Source organism: Somniosus microcephalus, chromosome 27 (assembly GCF_052327205.1).
Source record: "Somniosus microcephalus isolate GS21.2 chromosome 27, FLI_Smic_1.0, whole genome shotgun sequence".
NCBI classification, from domain to species: domain Eukaryota; kingdom Metazoa; phylum Chordata; class Chondrichthyes; order Squaliformes; family Somniosidae; genus Somniosus; species Somniosus microcephalus.
Window position 1 is genome coordinate 44,737,416 of NC_141013.1, and position 13,169 is coordinate 44,750,584.

Consider the following 13,169-nt stretch of genomic DNA (forward strand, 5'->3'; position numbering starts at 1 on the left):
TATAAACCGCAAGGGATATTCGTCCGTCAATGTGCAGCTGGTGCGCAACCACAAGAAGAGGTTCGTGCAGGTGTGCGCCAGATTCCCGGGAGTTGTCATGATGCATTCATACTGCGGCAGTCCAACATTCCAAACCTCTTTGTACCAGGATGGAGACTTAAGGGCTGGCTCGTAGGAGACAAGGAATATCTACTTCAGAATTGGCTCATAGCATCTGTGAGGAACCCCACCAATGAGGCGCAGGAGTGCTACAATGGGAGCCACAAGACCACCAGGTGTGTCATAGAGCAAGCCATTGGCATGTTGAAGATGTGCTTCAGCTACCTGGATAGGTCTGGAGGTGCCCTTCAGTACTCGCCAGCGAGGGTGTCCAGAATGATGGTGGTGTGCTGCGTCCTGCACAACATTGCACAGCACAGAGGATTACAGGTGGAGGAGGATGAAAGGGCTCATCAGACATCTTCGGATGAGGAGAACAGAGAGGAGGAGGAGGATGAAGATGGGGCGCCCATCACCAGACCAGCTGCTTACATTGCTGCCGGGGATGCCATAATATCGTGAAGGTTCACCTAGTGTGAAACACAACAAATGAAATCCTGCGGTCCGCTCCCACCACCAGGACCGCACAAACCACACCCTCCCTTTGCACTAAACAATCCTTCAACCACTCATCCACCCATTGCACATCCGTCCAGTGGGTCCCGTCATGTATTGACATTCATCATGAAACACGTGAAAGGGCGCGTTGGCCCTCAGGACGCAATAATGGGCAAGTCATGGAATAATCAATAAATTCTATGTGGCATTATTAAAAAAGGAAACTAAACATTTTGTCAAGCACCCATGTGCATACCCTTGGTGAATTACAATTTCTTGAACTTACGCTTCCCACCACTTCTACATGGTGCATCCAGTGTGGCTTCAGCAGAGGTAGAGGCAGGCTGCTCCGATCCCTGTTCTGACCGCTGAGGTGCTTTTGGCTGGAGCGCTTCAGCTATGAAGAGAGACTGGGCAGATTGGGTTTGTTTTCCTTGGAGCAGAGGAGGCTGAGGGGGGACATGATTGAGGTGTACAAAATTATGAGGGGCATAGATAGGATGGATACTAAGGAGCTTTTTCCCTTAGTAGAAGGGTCAATAACAAGGGAGCATAGATTCAAGGTAAAGGGCGGGAGGTTTAGAGGGGATTTGAGAAATAACTTTTTCACCCAGAGGATGGTTGGAGTCTGGAACTCACTGCCTGAAAGGGTTGTGGAGGCAGGAACCCTCACAACATTTAAGAAGCATTTGGATGAGCACTTGAAATGCCATAGCATACAAGGCTACGGACCAAATGCTGGAATATGGGATTAGAATAGACAGGGCTTGATGGCCGGCGCGGACACGATGGGCCGAAGGGCCTCTTTCTGTGCTGTATAACTCTATGACTCTATCTATTTCCCAGTAAGCCCATGTTATGGGAACCACAGGCAGAGGATCAGAGAGCAGCTGTTGCGTTATTAATATTTCACATAAGATTCTGCCACTTGATATTCCCCCTACTCTGGTTCAGCACGTTCAAATATACAATGCAGCAGAGGGAAAGAGATTTAAGAGGACTGGTACAATTTATTGTTCCCTTGCAAACTATTTCATGATTGTAATAAATTTCTGTTGTATTTGCATTATGTCACACGGGTTTTTATTGGCTGAAACCTTGGAAAATATATATTCTGTGCAATTAACAACCATTCATAAATAATCGTCACTTTAGCAAGCCTTTCCTCAAAAGCTGTCAAACCAAAGGGAAATTTTAAAGTCAAGAAAATAAAATTGCATCAGATTAAAGCAACAAAATGATCTGCAGATTGATGCAACTTCAGGAGGTGTGATTCTGCTTGAGACGGTTGAGAATGTTTTCATTCAGATCTCCGAGCAGCGCCATCAGAGGCAGAGGCTTCTCGGCAATCCCCTGCGCCTCACCATGGAGTGAATCAGCTGACTTCTTCGGAACAAGAGTTGAATGAAGATAACCAAAGCAATACACTTCAGTCTATCTCCTGTCAGTCAGCAGCAATGTCAAACAGAATTCTAATTTATATAAACCACAAAAGCACCTTTTCATGTTGTACGGGAGGAGGAGGCTCCATGAATATCCCCATCCTCAATGATGGTGGAGCCCAGCAAAAGACAAGGCTGAAGCGCTTGCAACCATCTTCAGCCAGAAGTGCCGAGCGGATGATCCATATCGGCCTCCTCCTGAGGTCCCCACCATCACAGAAGCGAGCCTTCAGCCAATTCGATTCACTCCACGTGATATCAAGAAACGGCTGAGTGCACTGGATACAGCAAAGGCAATGGGCCCCGACAACATCCCGGCTATCGTACTGAAGACTTGTGCTCCAGAACTAGCCGTGCCTCTAGCCAAGCTGTTCCAGTACAGCCACAACATTGGCATCTATCCGACTATGTGGAAAATGGCCCAGGTATGTCCTGTCCACAAAAACAGGACAAATCCAACCCGGCCAATTACCGCCCCATCAGTCTACTCTCGATCATCAGCAAAGTGATGGAAAGTGTCATTGACAGTGCTACCAAGCGGCACGTACTCACCAATAACCTGCTCACTGATGCCCAGTTTGGGTTCCGCCAAGACCACTTGGCTCCCGACCTCATTACAGCCTTGATCCAAACATGGACAAAGGAGCTGAATTCCAGAGGTGAGGTGAGAGTGGCTGCCCTTGACATCAAGGCAGCATTTGACTGAGTGTGGCACCAAGGAGTCCTAGTGAAACTGAAGTCAATGGGAATCAGGGGGAAAACTCTCCACTGGCTGGAGGCATACCTAGCACAAAGGAAGATGGTTGTGGTGGTTGAAGGTCAATCATCACAGCCCCAGGACATCGCTGCAGGAGTTCCCCAGAGCAGTGTCCTAGGCCCAACCATCTTCAGCGGCTTCATCAATGACCTTCCCTCCAACATAAGGTCAGAAATGGGGATGGTCACTGATGACTGCACAGTGTTCAGTGCCATTCACAACTCCTCAGATAATGAAGCAGTCCATGCCCGCATGCAACAGGACCTGGACAACGTTCAGGCTTGGGCTGATAAGTGGCAGGTAACATTCGTGCCACAGAAGTGCCAGGCAATGACTATCTCCAACAAACGAGTGTCCAACAACCTCCCCTTGACATTCAACGGTATTACCATCACCGAATCCCCCACCATCAACAGCCTGGGGGTCACCATTGACCGGAAACTTAACTGGACCAGCCACATAAATACTGTGGCAACAAGAGCAGGTCAGAGGCTGGGGATTCTGCGGCGAGTGTCTCACCTCCTGACTCCCCAAACCCTTTGGATGAGTGCAGCTCCAACAACACTCAAGAAGCTCGACTCCATCCAGGACAAAGCAGCCCGCTTGATTGGCACCCCATCCATCACCTTAAACATTCACTCCCTCCACCACCGGTGCACCATGGCTGCAGTGTGTACCATCTACAAGATGCACTGCAGCAACTCGCCAAGGCTTCTTTGGCAGCACCTCCCAAACCCGCGACCTCTTCCACCTAGAAGGACAAGGGCAGCAGGTGCATGGGAACACCACCTCCAAGTTCCGCTCCAAGTCACACACCATCCTGACTTGGAAGTATATCGCCGATCCTTCATCGTCGCTGGGTCAAAATCCTGGAACTCCCTCCCTAACAGCACTGTGGGAGCACCTTCACCACGCGGACTGCAGCGGTTCAAGAAGGCGGCTCACCAATACCTTCTCCAGGGCAACTAGGGATGGGCAATAAATGTCGGCCTTGACAGTGACGCCCACATCCCATATAATGAATTTTTAAAAAAATTCTGGGGATTAGAAGTGTCGGTTGAGAATGTGGGGAAAGCTTAAGGAACTCCACTCCCAGCACAGGTCAGAGGTCAGCCAGGCCCAGCAGTCAGTCAGGGGCAGAGGTCAGTCAGGGGCAGAGGTCAGTCAGGGGCAGAGGTCAGTCAGGCGCAGAGGTCAGTCGGGCAGAGGTCAGTCAGTGGCAGAGGTCAGCCAGTGGCAGAGGTCAGTCAGTGGCAGAGGTCAGTCGGGGCCGAGGTCAGTCAGGCGCCGAGGTCAGTCAGGCGCCGAGGTCAGTCAGGCGCCGAGGTCAGTCAGGCGCCGAGGTCAGTCAGGCGCATAGGTCAGTCAGGCACAGAGGTCACAGTGTACTATCGAGGACACTGATTTACAGTGACTGAGTAAAATGCTGCTTGTATTAACTAGTATTTGGGGATTTTGACTGGTGCTTTGGATGTTGTATCAGTGTCCTTTGTATATATTATATATATTCCTTTATCTGTACTTGCAAATTTTTATCCCTTACAATTTTGAAAGTTAACGATACATAGCAAGGTGTTACCAGTTAGAGGTCGGTACCGGGCACTAGTGGGGTGGGTTTAACAGTGGTGGGACCCAGTCCCGGGAGGTGTGTTTCTGTTATTTGTTCTCAGGATGTTGGCATCGCTGGCAAGATGGCATTTATTGCCCATCCCTCGTTGCCCTGACAATGGAGTGGTGGACCTCCTCTTTGCTTCATAGGGCACGATCTTGCCAGCCCTGGGGAGGCGGGACTGCCGGGAAAATCACAGAATCTGGAGGCGGGTGCCCAACCCGCCCCCAACCCGCCTCCGCGCCATCTTGCCAGGAAGCAGTTAAACGACCCGCGCCCTGTCCCATCTCCTTGGAGGCGGGAAGGGGATTACAGCCACTTAACTGCGTGTTAACAAGTAGTTAACAGCCAGATAAGAGGATTATCCCCATTTTACCCACACAAGTGCGGGCTCCCGAAGGCTGCGAACCCCCCCCAGGGGTCACCGAGGCGAGCGGGGGTCTGCGGGGTGCAAAAGTGCGCCGTGAAGGTAAGCGATTGGTGCAAGTGTGGAGAGGTGAGTATGTGAGGTAAGTGGAAAGTGTTAGAAAATGTTTACTTATCTTATGAGTAAAGTAATACACTATGGCCTAGAAATTGAGTTTTGGCGCAGCCAGGGCTTTAGCGCCGGAAGTTAGTGCCGGAGCTAAGTCGCGCTGGTCGGGCCCAAAATTCAATAGTTCTGCGCCCAAACGGCTGCCGGCGCTGCTGAGAGGTGTTTGCGCCTGAAAACTGGCGCTACGTGCTGAATATCGGCGCTATTCCGGCGCTGCGGCGCCCGCTGCGGTGCGGCAGGTTCGGGAAGTGCAGGCCTCCTCCTTCCCTTAAGGAGGAGCTGCCTGCACCCGGCCGCGGCCCGCGAAAATCGTTCTAAAAATGAGCCCGGCACCTCGGACAAGTGCCGGGCTTGCTTCTGTTCCGGGGGGGGGGGGGGGGGGGAAGTCCGGGGAGGGAGCTGCGGCCAGGCGGCCGGCGGGAAAGCGGCCGGCCGCCGCGGGGCCTTTAATGCGCCGGCGCAAAGTCAGGTAAGACTCTGTTGCCAGAGCCTTAGTTGCGGCTGCCACGGGCGAGGCGGCCGCAACTGAATTTCGGCGCTGGGGCCCGTCGCCATGGCAACCGGGACGCTGCGCACACCGATGACGTCATCGGTGCCGGCGCAGCGCTACCGGTCTAGCGCGGCGGAAGGGCCCCAGGCAATTTCGGCGCCGGCGCCAATTGCAGCGCTAGGCCCTCTAGCGCCGCAAAAGCGGCGCTAAGGCAACTCAATTTCTAGGCCTATGGGAACATAAGGATGGTACAGAAAGCTACTGCTTATTTTAAGGCTGGATCCTCCTCTGTAACTATAATCATGTGCTCTTCTCTGGCACATTTTATACCTTGCAAGTATTTTCATAATTAGCCTTGTGCTGCATTTATTTATAGTGAAGCACATTACTGACTATAGTTAATGCTGCATAGGGCTTGGTCTGGTACCTTGGAGTGCTTTGAGTGATGTATTACGGGCTAGCTTGGAAATAATGTGCTGTGTACTTTTTATTAGTCTATTAAGCATATTTAACTATTGAATTAAACCAATTACCTAGCACACAAATTAAACAGAACTCTTGTTTTTAGAGGAATAAATTTCAGTGAAATGTCCTTCAGGTTGCCAGCTGAAAGAACTTGAGTTCCTTAATTTGGGTTATAAATCGGCATGGTACTTAGAACCAATCAGCAGCAACAACTTGCATTTATATAAGAACATAAGAAATAGGAGCAGGAGTAGGCCATTCAGCCCTTCGAGCCTGCTCCGCCATTCAATGAGGTCATGGCTGATCTTCTGCCTCAACTCCATTCACCGGCCCTATCGCCATATCCCTTGATGCCCTTACTAGTCAGAAATCTATCGACTTCTGTTTTGAATATACCCAATGACTGAGCCTCCACAGCCCTCTGGGGTAGAGAATTCCAAAGATTCACCACCCTATGTGGGAAGAAATGTCTTCTCCTCTCAGTCCTGAATGGCCTACCCTTTATCCTGAGGCTGTGGCCCCTGGTTCTAGATTCCCCAGCCAAGGGAAACATTCTCCCAGCATCCATCCTATCAAGCCCTGTAATAATTTTGTATGCTTCAATGAGATCCCCTCTCATTCTTCTGAATTCAAGAGAATACAGACCTAGCCTGCTCAATCTCTTCTCATACGACAGTCCCGCCATCTCAGGAATCAATCTCGTGAACCTTCGTTGCACTCCCTCTATGGCAAGTATATCCTTCCTTAGGTAAGGAGACCAAAATTGTACACAGTACTCCAGGTGTGGTCTCACTAAGGCCCTATATAATTGGAGTAAGACTTCTTTACTCCTGTACTCAAATCCTCTTGTAATAAAGGCCAGCATACCATTTGCCTTCCTAATGGCTTGCTGCACCTGCACATTCACTTTCAGTGACACATGTATAAGGACACCCAGGTCCCTTTGAGCATCTGCATTCCCCAATCTTTCACCATTTAGGAAATACTCTGCCTTTCTGCTTTTTCTACCAGAGTGGATAACTTCACATTTATCCACATTATAATCCGTCTGCCATGTTCTCACCCACTCACTGAGCCTGTCGAGATCCCCTTGAAGCCTCTTCACGTCCTCTTCGCAACTGACACTGCCACCTAGCTTTGTGTCATCAGCAAATTTGGAAATGTTACATTTAGTCCATGTTACATATAGCGCCGTTAATGTAGTAAAACGTCCCAAGGTGCTTGACAGGAACGTAATCAGACTAAAGTTTGACACCGAGCCACATAAGGAGATATTAGGACAGGTTGGTCAAAGAGGTAGGTTTTAAGGGGCATCTTAAAGGAGGAGAGAGAGACGGAGAGGTTTAGGGAAGGAATTCCAGAGCTTTTCTTAGGCAGCTGAAAGCACAGCCGCCAATGGTGGAGCAAAGAAAATCGGGGATACGCAAGGGGCCAGAATTGGAGGAGCGCAGAGATCTTGGAGGGTTGTAGGGCTGGAGGTGGTACAGAGGGGTGGGCCATGGAGGAATTTGAAAACAAGGATGAAAATGTGAAAATTGAGGCATTTCCAAACTGGGAGCCAATTTAGGACAGTGAGCACAGGGGTGATGGGTGAACGGAACTTGGTGCAAGTTCGGATACGGGCAGCAGAATTTGGAGGAGCTCAAGTTTACGGAGGGTGGAAGATGGGAGGCCGGCCAGAAGAGCGTTGGAATAGTCGAGTCTGGAGGTAACAATAGCATGGATGAGGGTTCCAGCAGCAGATGAGCTGAGGCAGGGGCGACGTTACGGAGGTGGAAGCAGGCAGTCTTGGTCACAGAGAGGATATGGCGTTGGAAGCTCAACTCAGAGTCAAATACGACCAAGGTTGCGAACAGTCTGGTTCAGCCTCGGACAGTAATCAGGGAGAGGGACGGAGTCGGTGGCTAGGGGACGGAGCCGGTGGCTAGGGGACGGAGTCGGTGGCTAGGGGACGGAGTCGGTGGCTAGGGGACGGAGCCGGTGGCTAGGGGACGGAGTCGGTGGCTAGGGGACGGAGCCGGTGGCTAGGGGACGGAGCTTGTAGCGGGGACTGAAGGCAATGGCTTTGGTCTCCAAATATCTAATTGGAGGAAATTTCTGCTCATTCAACACTGCATATCAGAGGCAGTGGAGGGGTTGAGAGAGATGTGAGTTAGAGCTGGGTGTCGTCAGCGTACATGTGGAACCTGGCGTGTTTTCGGATGATGTCACCGAGGGGCAGCGTTTAGATGAGAAATTAACGAGGCCAAGGCTTGATTCCTTGCATGACTCCAGAGATAATGGTGCAGGAGAGGGAAGAGAAACCATTGCAGGCGATTTTCTGGCTACGACTAGGAATGGAACCAGACGAGGGACGTCCCACCTTGCTGGACAAAGGAGGAAAGGTCTTGACGGAGGAGGGTGTGTTCAACCGTGTCAAAGGTTGTAGACAGGTCAAGAAGGATGAGGAGGGTTAGTTTATCTTTGTCACAGTCACATAGGATGTCATTTGTGACTTTGATAAAGGCCATTTCAGTGCTGTGGCAGGGGCCGAAACCTGATTGGAGGGATTCAAACATGGAGTTGCGGGAAAGCTGGGCACGGATTTGGGAGGCGACAACACATTCAAGGACTTTGGAGAAGAACGGGAGGTTGGAGATGGGGCGGTAGTTTGCAAGAACAAAGGAGTCAAGGGTGGGTTTGGGTTTTTTGAGAAGTCGATTGATTACAACAGATTTGAGGGGGAGGGGGACAGTAGTATTACATGGTATTTACAGCACAGAAACAGGCCATTCGTCCCAACTGGTCCGTGCCGGTGGTTATCCTCCACACGAGCCTCCTCCCACCCCTTCATCTCACCCTATCAGTATAACCTTCTATTCCTTTCTCCCTCATGTACTTATCTAGCTGCCCCTTAAATGCATCTATGCTATTCGCCTGAACCACTCCCTGTGGTAGCGAGTTCCACATTCTCACCACTCTCTGGGTAAAGAAGTTTCTCCTGACTTCCCTATTGGATTTATTAGTGGCTCTCTTATATTGACGGCCCCTAGTTCTGGTCTCCCCCACAAGTGGAAACATCTTCTCTACGTATAACCTATCGAACCCTTTCGTAATCTTAAAGACCTCTATTCAGAATTCAGAATTGAAGTGGTTGACTGGCCAGACTGGCCAATATTTGTTTTGCTTGCTCTCTCTACATAATCAATACCTCACAATTGTGTTCATAATCTTCTAGCGACACCAATTGTGCTATTATTCCACCCAAGTAAACAGACTGAAAGCAGTTGTGAAAGATCAGTGCCAACAATTGTAAGCTTGTGGGAGATGAACCGCGTAGAAAAACGCTGAAGTATCTTTAATGTGAACCCTGGCCCATTCTACTCCTGAATCATAGAAATCTAGAAGTGAGTGCGAGGCGGTTTCAGTTTTTAGTGCAGCTGGACCTGAAAACACTGCTTTAAATTTAATGCTGTGTAGAGCACTGCAACATTAAAATAAAATGCCCAACAAATGAGAAGTATTTACTAAGATTAACATAAATAAGTCTGACCTTTGCAATTGAAAATCCATGCTGTGTTAGTCTTAGTGCTGACCTACCCACTTATTAAAGGGATTTACACCCAGTTAACTGTCTCTCAAGGCAGATTACCAGGTTGGTGAAGGACAAATGTTCTTTCTCATTCATTTATCCACCACAAACAAATTTGAAGGATTATTTAAATAGGAGAAAATCATGGGGCACTCTCCCTGTAAGAATGTTAGAGCCACACTTGCTCAAAAGCACAATCAACTGCACCTTTATTGCTCATTGCAACTCGTGCAGTCTCCTTCAGTTATCGCTAGAAACCTTTGGCAGCTGGCTTCCTATCAGCCCCAGGCACTGTTAGCACTACCTGCCTTCAGCCCGTCTGGATCTGGACAATGTCTGCTGGTAAAGCAACTCCAACCAGGATTTGAGCTGGAGAGCTATAGACCAGACCAGCACAACCCAGCCGCCTTCACGTGTGTCCCCACTGGGCCTCAGTGTCTCACAAGTTATTGGTGGAAACAGTCCATTACCTCTTGTCAATTTTCTCTTTTTTAATTATGCATGTGTGTATTGGCCAGTGTAGCTGGTAACTCTCCTCAGGTGTAGTGTCAGAGAAGGGGACTCTTCTCAGGTATTGTAGCAGAGCAGGTCTCCACTCAGGTGGTGGGTATGGGGTTGCTACAGTTCCTCAAAAGGGAACCTGACATACAGAGTTATGGGTTACTATAGTGTGCTTGGGCCTTGTTGCAGTGAGAGGAATTTCTCTTTGTTTTTCCCAAATTGACCGCAATTTTTTCTGTGTTTTGCATAGAATCTTAGAATGGTCACAGCACGGAAGAAGGCCATTCGGCCCGTCGAGCCATGTCGACTCTCAGCTAGTCCCACTCCCCCGCCCTTTCCCTGTAGCCCTGCAATTTTTTTTCTTTCAGATACTTATCCAACTCCCTTTTGAAAGCCACGATTAAGTCTGCCTCCACCATCCTTTCAGACAGTGCATTCCAGATCCGAACCACTCGTTGAGTAAAAAGGTTTTCCTCAGGTCGCCTTTGGTTCTTTTGCCAATCACCTTAAATCTGTGTCCTCTGATTCTCAACCCTTCCGCCAATGGGAACAGTTTCTCTTTATCTACTCTGTCCAGACCCCTCATGATTTTGAACACCTCTATCAAATCTCCTCTCAATCTTCTCTGCTCCAAGGAGAACAACCCCAGCTTCTCCAATCTATTAACGTAACTGAAGTCTCTCATTCCTGGAATCATTCCCGTAAATCTTTTCTGCACCTTCTCTAAGGCCTTCACATCCTTCCTAAAGTGTGGTGCCCAGAATTGGACACAATACTCCAGTTGGGGCCAAACCAGTGTTTTATACAGGTTCATCATAATTTCCACACTTTTGTACTCTATACCTCTATTTATGAAGCCCAGGATCCCATAAACCCATTTAGCTGCTTTCTCAACCTGCCCTGCCACCTTCAGCGATTTGTGCACACATACCCCCAGGTCTTTCTGTTCGTGCACCCCCTTTAGGATTGTACCATTTAGTTTATATGTCCTCTCCTCATTCTTCCTACCAAAATGTATCACGTCACACTTTTCTGCTTAAATTTCATCTGCCACATGTCTGCCCATTTCACCAGCCTGTTTATCCTGAAGCCTATCACTCTACTCCTCACTGTTTGTTATACTTCCAAGTTTTGTGTCATCTGCAAATTTTGAAATTGTGCCCTGTACACCCACGTCCAAGTCATTAATATATATCAAGAAAAGCAGTGGTCCTAGTACCAACCCCTGGGGAACACCACTGTATACCTTCCTCCAGTCCGAAAAACAACCGTTTACCATTATCACTTAGCCAATTCCGTATCCATGCTGTCACTGTCCCTTTTATTCCATGGGCTTCAACTTCGCTGGCGAGACTGTTATGTGGTACTTTGTCAAACGCTTTTTGGAAATCCATGTACACTACATCAATCATAGAAACATAGAAAAATAGAAGATAGGAGCGGGAGTAGGCCATTCGGCCCCTCGAGCTTGTTCCGCCATTTAATGAGATCATGGCTGATCATCCAAATTCAGTACCCTGTCCCTGCATTCTCCCCATATCCCATGATCTCTTTAGCCTTAAGAAATATATCCAACTCCTTCTTGAATATATTTAATAAGTTGGCCTCAACTGCCTTCTGTGGTAGAGAATTCCACAGGTTCGCTACTCTCTGGGTGAAGAAATTCTTCCTCATCTCAGTCCTAAATGGCTTACCCCTTATCCTTAGACTGTGACCCCTGGTTCTGGACTCCCCCGCCATTGGGAACATCCTTCCTGCATCTAGTCTGTCTAGTCCTGTTAGAATTTTATAAGTTTCAATGAGATCCCCTCTCATTCTTCTAAACTCTAGCGAATATAAGCCTAATCGACTCAATCTCTCTTCATACATCATTCCTGCCATCCCAGGTATCAGTCTGGTGAATCTTCGCTGCACTCCCTCCATGGCAAGAACATCCTTCCTCAGATAAGGCGACCAAAACTGCATACAAGGTGTGGTCTCAAGGTGTGGTCTCACCAAGGCCCTGTACAACTGCAGCAAGACATCCTTGCTCCTGTACTTGAATCCTCTCGCTATGAAGGCCATCCTACCATTTGCCTTCTTAACCGCCTGCTGCACCTGCGTGCTTACCTTCAACGACTGGTGCACAAGGACACCCAGGTCTTGTTGCACTTCCCCTTTTCCCAATCTATTGCCGTTCAGATAATAATCTGTCTTCCTGTTTTTGCCACCAAAGTGGATAATCTCGCATTTATCCACATTATACTGCATCTGCCCAATCACCCAACCTGTCCAAATCATACTGGAGTTTCTCTGCATCCTCCTCACAGCAATCCACACTTGTCCAAGTGACTGTTAAATTTGTCCCTGATTACTGTTTCTAAAAGTTTCCCCACTATAAAGGTTAAACTGACTGGCCTGTAATTGCTAGGTTTATCTTTACGCCCTTTTTTGCAATTCTCCGGTTCTCTGGCACCACTCCCATATCTAAGGAGGATTTGAAGATTATGGCCAGCACCTCCACGATTTCCACCCTCGACTTATCTACTTTAAGTACAGCCAGCCTTTCTAATAACTGGGTGAGGGTGATGGTCGAAGGTTGTTTTTGTGACTGGAAGCCTGTGTCCAGTGCTGTACCGCAGGGATCGGTGCTGGGTCCTTTGCTGTTTGTAGTGTACGTTAATGATTTAGATATGAATGTAGGAGGTATGATCAGTAAGTTCGCAGATGACACGAAAATTGATGGGGTGGTAAATAGCGAGGAGGGAAGCCTCAGGCTACAGGATGAAATAGATGGGTTGGTCAGATGGGCAGAACAGTGGCAAATGGAATTTAACCCTGAAAAGTGTGAGGTGATGCATTTTGGGAGGACTAACAAAGCAAGGGAATACACAATGAATGGTAGGATCCTAGGAAGGACAGAGGATCAGAGGGACCTTGGTGCGCATGTACATAGATCCCTGAAGGCAGCAGGACAGGTAGATAAGGTGGTTAAAAAGGCATATGGGACACTTGCCTTCATTAGCCGAGGCATAGAATATAAGAGCAGGGAGGTTATGATGGAGCTGTACAAAACGCTAGTTAGGCCACAGCTGGAATACTGTGTGCAGTTCTGGTCACCACACTATAGGAAGGATGTGATTGCATTGGAGAGGGTGCAGAGGAGATTCACCAGGATGTTACCTGGGCTGGAGCGCTTCAGCTATGAAGAGAGACTGGACAG

General features: G+C 48.7%; 1 protein-coding gene and 1 long non-coding RNA gene across 2 annotated transcripts in view; one reads left to right on the forward strand and one right to left on the reverse strand.

The window, feature by feature from the left end:
- adamts17 (ADAM metallopeptidase with thrombospondin type 1 motif, 17) overlaps nucleotides 1-13,169 on the forward strand; it is an 821,255-nt gene that overhangs the window by 669,692 nt on the left and 138,394 nt on the right. The window lies entirely within an intron of this gene.
- LOC147100160 (uncharacterized) lies at nucleotides 1,584-13,060 on the reverse strand. Its single transcript, XR_015073845.1, has 2 exons — nucleotides 5,660-13,060; nucleotides 1,584-4,967 (listed from the first exon to the last, which is right to left on the reverse strand). It is a non-coding gene; the product is annotated as an uncharacterized LOC147100160 (long non-coding RNA).